Raw genomic sequence first — 8,856 nt, forward strand, 5'->3', positions numbered from 1 at the left:
ATCATAGGAGCTAGAATTATATTTAAAACAATTGAATGTAAAGTAACTTCGAAAATGAAAAAAAATTTTAATCTCTTTGAAGACGAAATATTATTGCGAAATTATGCATTTTCATTTAAATAGAGATTGACACAAATCGCTTGTGTAGTTTTATACAAGCCACAAGTCCCTTAACAGATGGTTTCATATTATAACGTATATACAACATCATATAAGGTACAAGGCCCTTAACAGAAGGTTGCATAATATAATTTATATAAAACACTATATACGGTACAAGGCCTTTGACAGAAGGTTTCATAATATAACTTATATAAAACACTATATACGGTACAAGGCCCTTAACAGAAGATTTCATACTATAACGTATATAAAACACTTTATAAAGTAGAAGGCTCTTAAAAGAAGGATTCCTGTTATGGCTTACAATACAGTTGTAGATTAATATCGTTTACAATTTATAATTACGTGGCAATCTCGTCAGAATTGTTTCTAAAATAGTAGCAGGAAACTACACTAAACGTTTATAGTTATGACATATAAGTCTCATAGTTTGTGGATAAACAGTAAAAGGAATCAGAACAAAGTTTATGTGGTTTTATGTAAATTTCCGAAAGCAAGAAACCCAATCTCTCATTCCTTTTATCACTGGTAACTGTATTCTGATGATTGCTGAAAATTTTACCTCTCTTATATAATTTGTCTTAGACAAAACGCACTACAGCCACATAAGGTACTACGTTAAGATTCACAATATCGCTATGGTTTTTCATCTTTATACAGTGTAACAAGTGACACTTTCACATATTGTTATGGTTTTTCATCTTTATACGGCGTAACATGTGATACATTCGCATATCGTTATAGTTTTTTCATCCTTATACGGTGTAAAATGTGACACATTCACGTATCGTTATGGTTTTTCATCCTTATACAGCGTAACATGACACATTCACGTATCGTTATGGTTTTTCATCTTTATAGGGTGAAACATGTGACACATTCACGTATTGTTATGGTTTTTTTCATCGTTATATGGTGTAAAATGTGGCACATTCACATATCGTTATTCCGATAGCACTTACTAGCTTCTATTTAAGATTATTTATTTTCGGTTTTGAAGTACATTACTTCTTAAGATTATGTGTGATATCTAGTGGCCAAATGGTCTATGTTCAGTATTTAAAGTCGCAATAAAAAGTAATTAATGAGCTTAAGAAATATATAAAATATATAACCAAACGACTAATTTTGTACTAGCCATGAAGTAAAAAGCAGTTTTTGTACAATTATCTAACCTGTTAAAGCAGCAATGGACACTTCTGCTTTACTATGGGACGAAAAATAGATGACGCAGGTATAAATTCCACTATCGTTTGCATTTAAGTGTTCAATCCCTAAAAAAATATTTTTTATAGAATTTATATATAATTGTAAAAACAACATATCCGCTCCACAATAAAAACAATGAATTAAAAAACTCACTTTTCTTTACAAACGTTAAAATAAAATACTTTCTTTATCTGGCATAAGCCTAAACATTTTCATACAACATTAACCTTTTGTTTTAGTTTAACTCTACCTTATTCTTTGATCGTATCAGAAAATCATTTCTGTCAATCTCATCTTAATACTTATCTAAAGAACGTTTCAAATTTAAAACACTAAATAGAACTAATTTTTATAATTCGCGTAACAGAAAATAAAGATTGTGAAAGTCGTATTTTAACTATTTAAAAAGAGACCTGAATTTTTCTGAATTAATATAAGATATTGTAATTATATTATTGTTGTTTTTTCTTAGTTTTCCTACATAAGCTTTACAATAATCCTGGCATGTTTGTTTAATTTTGAAAATGGTTCAAAACTAATAAACTAAGTAGATTTTTTTTTTGAATTTCGCACAAAGCTACTCGAGGGCTATCTGTGCTAGCCGTCCCTAATTTAGCAGTGTAAGACTAGAGGGAAGGCAGCTAGTCATCACCACCCACCGCCAACTCTTGAGCTACTCTTTTACCAACGAATAGTGGGATTGACCGTCACATTATATCGACTCCACGGCTGAAAGGGCGAGCATGTTTGGCGCGAATGAGATGCGAACCCGCGATCCTCAGAATACGAGTCGCACGCCTTAACACACTTGGCCATGCCCGGCCGAGTAAGTAGAATTGCCAGAAATAGGATCATTTCATATTAATGTTTATTTTTCCAAGATTTACAATTCTAAAGAAAGAACATTATAACATTCAATATTAAACGATAGTAGAAACCGTACAGTTTGACTAGATCATTTCTCAAGAAACAAAACAAAGTAAATGCATTAGTATATAATAGAGTCAGTACTTTTAACTGAACTGTTAAGAATAAGACATAAAAGGACGTGAAATTAAGTATTAAATAGTAACTTTGGTGTCAAGGAAAAAATAATCTTAAAAAATGATTGATTTATTTTCATATAACTAGTGCAACGTGTTATTTTATAATTAATACTGTTATAATGGTAAGATTTAAGTTGTGTTTTGGCTGATATGAAAGCAACTGGGTACCGTATCCATGTACCTCTTATTTTCATCTCTAACGTTACTAACAATGTATTACTTCAGGTCTTATAGATATCCAATTAGAAAACTCTTTGTTAACATCTACTCTATTAAACTGGTACAGATGCTTCAGACTTTATATATGTTTAGCTTTCAAGTCTTTTATCACGTTGAAGCTAAAGTTTTTTGTTTCTATTGGCAAGTAAGTGTTAAACTATTTTGTAATTATAAGTTTCAACAAGGCCATTCGAAACTCAAGTTTGGAGACATTTAATGCACACTTTAAGTAACTCAAGATGGAAAACAAATACAATTAGAACTGTTAAACTGAGAATTACATGTTATATTTAACATCTACACATGTACTTTGTATAATGATACAGATTCTGAGGACATCATGAACGATTTATTAGAGTAGCAAATAACTTTATTAGACACTTGTAGAAAGATGTGTAATACGGAATTTAGCATGTAAATTATACTTTGTATAATGATACAGATTCTGAGGACATCATGAACGATTTATTAGAGTAGCAAATAACTTTATTAGACACTTGTAGAAAGATGTGTAATACGGAATTTAGCATGTAAATTATACTTTGTATAATGATACAGATTCTGAGGACATCATGAACGATTTATTAGAGCAGCAAATAACTTTATTAGACACTTGTAGAAAGATGTGTAATACGGAATTTAGCATGTAAATTATACTTTGTATAATGATACAGATTCTGAGGACATCATGAACGATTTATTAGAGCAGCAAATAACTTTATTAGACACTTGTAGAAAGATGTGTAATACGGTATTTTACTTATCTCAACAAAACTTTACCAAAACATATATAATGACAAAATATAACATCAAATTACTCTAAATAGCGTCTGCGAAGTTATATCAGTTCATATTATCTATTTAGCTCTTGGTTGTTCCTTTTTGTATTTAATAAGTTAATGCAAGGTTGTGTGGCATACTGTCGATGAACTTATTGATGTAATTCAATGTGGTTTTATTCCAACTTGTCAACAGAAGGCGCTGCAACTTAAATATAATAATAGCTGATTTAGGGTCGCGGTTGGCAAGATTCTAGCTTAGTTTTGTCTAATGGGATTACGGTCAGGAAATTTTACAGGCTCTGGGAATCATGTAAAATTCTCTTAGTCGAGATAACCCTAGATAATACGCACACTATGGGCAGTGGCATTATCATCCTGAGACATAAAATTATTGCCAAGCTTTGCTTTAGCATATGCAAGAAATATCGTTCACACGTGATGCCTGTAGGAGGCACTATTGACGTTTCCCTGTAGGATATGAAATGTAGTTTTTCACCTTGTTGAATAGCTGCCAAACATATACTGCATCACATCTTGTGTGTTCCCTGTGGGAAAGACAGTCTCCCCTAATCTGTTCTCCAGGCAAAGGTCGTAGACGAATCCTACCACCAACTCTGGTAATCAGGAAAACAGGACTTATCTGAAAAGCTGAAATGTTCCCAGTGTCCAAACTAAAACTTAGCATGTTGTTGTGCCAAAGTAAAACGGAGACGGCTATGAATTCTAGTTACTGTCAGTTTGAAGATGGCCCCTCTTTTAAAATAACCTTGTTTTGTCAGTCTCCTTATGACAAGACGTTTGTCGGTCTTAATGTGTCAACCTAATAAAAACACGGTCATTTCGGGTAGTAGTTTTTAGGCGTCTACCAGTAGACTGTCCTAGAACAATGTTTAGTGTAATTCGATGACGTTTCAGGATTATAGATACAGTACACTGGTATCCTGTTCTTCTGGCACTGTCCATTTGCTTCACGCCATCTCTGGACAGTGGAACAATTTGACGCCCTACAATTTTTGACACATGACGAGGCATGACTTTACATCAAGTACAGAGAAACCGCCTGAAAAAAGCGTTGACCTATTTTGAAAAATTATTATACCAAAAACACATCCTTTTATATAAAACAGGCGTGTGTGCGTGTGTGTTTTGATAAACTACTTCTCAATGATATGCAAACGTTTTGGCCAAGACTGTATATTAACAGTAAAAACCGAAACGGCAATTTTGGCCCAGTGAAAAGCAAAATCATTATTAAATAATTCACTAATTTATTTTAATACTCCTCATAGGCCCATAACCTTCATCTAAACAAGTCGAAATCCAATACCAGTAAAGTGTTGTACCATTTTTGTATAAACTTTCCTTCCTACTGTTTTCGCTTATATCATATTATCTGGCCTAATATCAGTTAATATTTTATAATACGTTCCACCTAGAGTTTCCCTGCTAAATTTTTAAATTTATTTTTCTAGCTTGTTATTAACATATTACAGCATTTACATTCCAGTAAACATATTTACCACGTCAAACCCCTTCGTTTCGTAACATAGTGTTTCTATGGAGATAAACACAAAGCAACACAATGTTCTGTGTGTGCTCTGGCTACCAAGGTGGTTTCTAGCATTGTAAGTCCACAGATATACCCTGTGCTACTGGGAGCAACATAATGATCTGTTATTTTGGTACTTTACTCTTAATTTATACTTTATATTAAGTTTGATAACTTGCAAATATATCTACTAATTTGAGATTTGTCATTCACCTGTCAATTAACGTTTTCTTTCTTGTTTTTTTGTTTATCTGGTTTATACGTCTACAGATTTTTTGTTGTTTGTATCTTTGCCCTTAATAGTTGTTCATTCTATAGATACTTATCTGTTATTATCAGTCCTACTGTGGTCCTGCAGTAATCTTTTGGGTTTATGATTAAAATTTCAGAGTGAATACCCGTGTTGAGCACAGTGCGAAACGCCCATGCGTAGTTTTGTACTTAAAGAATACAAGCTTTTTATGAATCCGATAACTTGTCACATTCTTAACTTGCGATTATTTGAATAAATCACATTTTTTCTCTATTTTGCTATATTACATTTATTTGTCGTTTCGTTTTCTTTGTCGTTTATGTTAATGTCAGCCATTATTTAATATCAAATTACTCAATAGTTTCTATGATACTTACCGCACACTGATCACGTTCATGTATTTATAACGTTTCGTACTTTATTTTAACGTTACAGAGTTTTAGAAATTTGTACTGGATCAGACATTTGATACGGGGTGAAACGGTTTTCGCATTAATTACTTGTGCTTCTTGTGAGAATTTTCTTTTTTACCGTGGAACTTTGCATTTGAATGAACAAAATTTACAAAATATAAAGGCAGTGTTGTGTATTTAAAATAATCTAAACAGTTAGTGACCTGCCTGAACCTTTCAGGTGAGAGGTTAGGTACATATAGTACAAAACAGATCTAATGGCCGTATGAAATGTTTCAATGACTGCGAAGTCGCACCTAAATGGGACCTAGTCCATTACACTTGACACCCAACGAACACTTCTTGTACAAAAGACACTTTGAATTGAGTGGTACTATCAAAAGTAACAAACCAGTTAACTTGTAACATACACCAGATCTAGCGACTCTTTCAAAAGCTGGATATCAGGGACAAGTACAGGTATCAGTACCGTTACTCTATCTGTATAAATATCAATGATTCTATCAGTATTTCACACATATCATGCTCGTAACCAATGCCTCCAAAAAGATAGAAAAATATTTTTGTTTTTTATGGAAAACAGAAATATTTTCGGACCTAATGGTAAACGAATTAATTTTGGTTCTGCTACTTTGACTTCCCTGTTGAAAAGAATGTGATTCAGTTTTTTAATTAACTGTGTTTTCTATTTAAGCTTGTATCTCTGTTAATTATTTCATTTGCATACAAATATTCTTTTTAACTCTTTATAGAATAAATATTAAACGTTATAGTTAAAACTGAAACAAAACCTACTCAAACTTTGTAAAGAAGCGAAGTCTTATGATTGTATGGAAGATATTTGCTTAAAAACATTACGTTTTAACTTTAGTTATTAAGAAGAAGACATGACTACATTTATTTTATAATATGTGCGTGTATGTGTTGGATATAAATCAACATCAGCATTCTAAGCACCAAGTGATATCTCCACCTAAAATTCTTAATTTACTCATACCAAAATAAGTAGATACAAAAAATATATTTATTACTCAAAATAGAATTACCTAAGTCCATCTGTCCTGTAATTTTCATCCTACTTGGATCCATCTTCAACGCCTTTCCATTTTTCAGCCACGTGGCTCGAGACTTCGGAAACTCCTTGAAGATTTTAGTGACGATGTTACTTTCACATGACATTTTTACATCTTCCTCTGCCTTTTTCTCAAAATTATTATGTGCATCTAGAAAGTAGTTTAGTAGAGAAACAATAACAAAACAATGTTTGGTTAAAATTTATTTATTAATAATGATATTTACGGACACACATAAATATACCGGGTGCCTGAAAAGTCTGAAATCATTGGTTCTTCAATGAATTTTACAAAATGCATTACACGTATTTTTGTAATTCGAATCAAGTTTGAATTAGCAGCAGGATCAATTAGGCCTTCTTATACACTGACAGCATCATATTCAGTGTTATATCTCAAACTAAGAAAAGCTAGAATTTACCTGTGGTTCCACACGTTTCGGATACCCTCTATATATGTTTCATATTAATATTTACAAACGTAGTCGTTAAACTGGAAGAAATCTTTACATAAAAATAAATTTACAAAAAACATTCTTATTAATACAGTTTCAACTTGCGTTTATAACTAATTATCTTTTTTTTTGTAGTTAAGCGCAAAACTATACGAGATATCTGTCCCCCACAATAATTAAAACCCTGCTTTTTAGTGTTATAAAACTAATTATCTACCACTCATGTTTTCTGATAAGCCATGGCCACTTTCCAGTTGAAGTACACTTACTTCTTAAGTTTTTCTTGACAGCTGAAAGACTTTCTAAAATAGAAAAAAATATCCATATATTAAAGTTGTCAATGACCTGAAGAGGGTAAAAGTGTTAATACAACAAATATATTCCTAAGCGAAAATGTTTTACAAAAGTTTGTGTTAATTACCAGTTTAAATAATGTGTTAATACAACAAATTTGTTCCTACGTTAAAATGTGTCCCAAAAGTTATTTTAATTACTTAATCAAATTTATAAACTCCTAATGTAGGTTTTATTAAAAATAAATGACTCCGGACAAATTAAAATCTAACTTGGAATTCAATAAAAAAAACACATTATTTGTAGATTTACAGCGTCTATTAAGCATCATGCAATCAAAGTGAATGTTTATATATAGAAAAAAACTCAAGAAAACTGAGAATATTTTCTACCTGAGGTAGTCAGTGTATCTAAATACTATTCTGAACAAAGTAAACAGTCATATTAGTAATAAGAGGAGCACAAACAGTTTGTTTATGTCTAGTTCGTTTTTTTTTTCTTCATGTGCTTTTAATCGACTAAAGTATATTTTGTTTCTAAAACATCTAAACATTGGTGAGTTGCCTGAAGTTTAAAGATATTGGTGTTTGTTTTTTTTGCAAGTGTTTAATAAGTTGGTATGTTTTTCATGCTGATCAAACAGGTAAAGCCAAATCGAAGAACGAAGTATAATCGTCAATTGAACTTACAAATTTAAGACATATTGAGACTAAATAATAAATTTACATTTATGTTAATCACACAAGTATCATATGAATAAGTACAAAACTATTTTTATTGGCAATTCAGGTAATTATCCTAATATTTTATTACAGTAACGACTGTTTGTTTTATAGAAAAACCACATTGAACTATCTACAGTGTCCATTACAGGAGATCAAACCCCAATTTTAATTTTATAAGTCTATAAACTTAACCTCTGTTCCACTCGGGAACTACAGTAAGGAAGAATATATATTAGAACAGGGATGATGTTTCGATCATTCTCAAGCACACAAGTTTTAACGACAAATAAATGTTTATTATTAAAGTCAAAATTTAACAATCTAACAATATATTTAAATCTAGTGTTGACAGTAGTTACTTTCGAATGTACATATCAGTCTGATTGAATTGATAGATCATGTGTTTATTGCTAGCCAGAAAAGACAAACAAAAAGTGAAGTGGATTTGGTTAATAAAGATTCTCTCATTTTTGGTCTGTTAATTCAGGTTCCCGTTTCAGCACTGTGAAATACTATTCAGAATAAATGGGTTTGTGTTTGTTCATGGACTTGAGAAGGGGGTGTTTGGTGTTATACTTTATTTTAAAATGTTTCCTGGTGGGATATATTCGTTATGTAATATTTTAATATGTGTTTAATTTTCATTACAGTAATTAAAATGAATCCAGGTGTTACGTTAAGCAACACTTGAGGTGCTGGTCTTTTCAAATATTTGA

The sequence above is a fragment of the Tachypleus tridentatus genome, chromosome 13 (assembly GCF_004210375.1).
Source record: "Tachypleus tridentatus isolate NWPU-2018 chromosome 13, ASM421037v1, whole genome shotgun sequence".
In the NCBI taxonomy this organism is placed as follows: domain Eukaryota; kingdom Metazoa; phylum Arthropoda; class Merostomata; order Xiphosura; family Limulidae; genus Tachypleus; species Tachypleus tridentatus.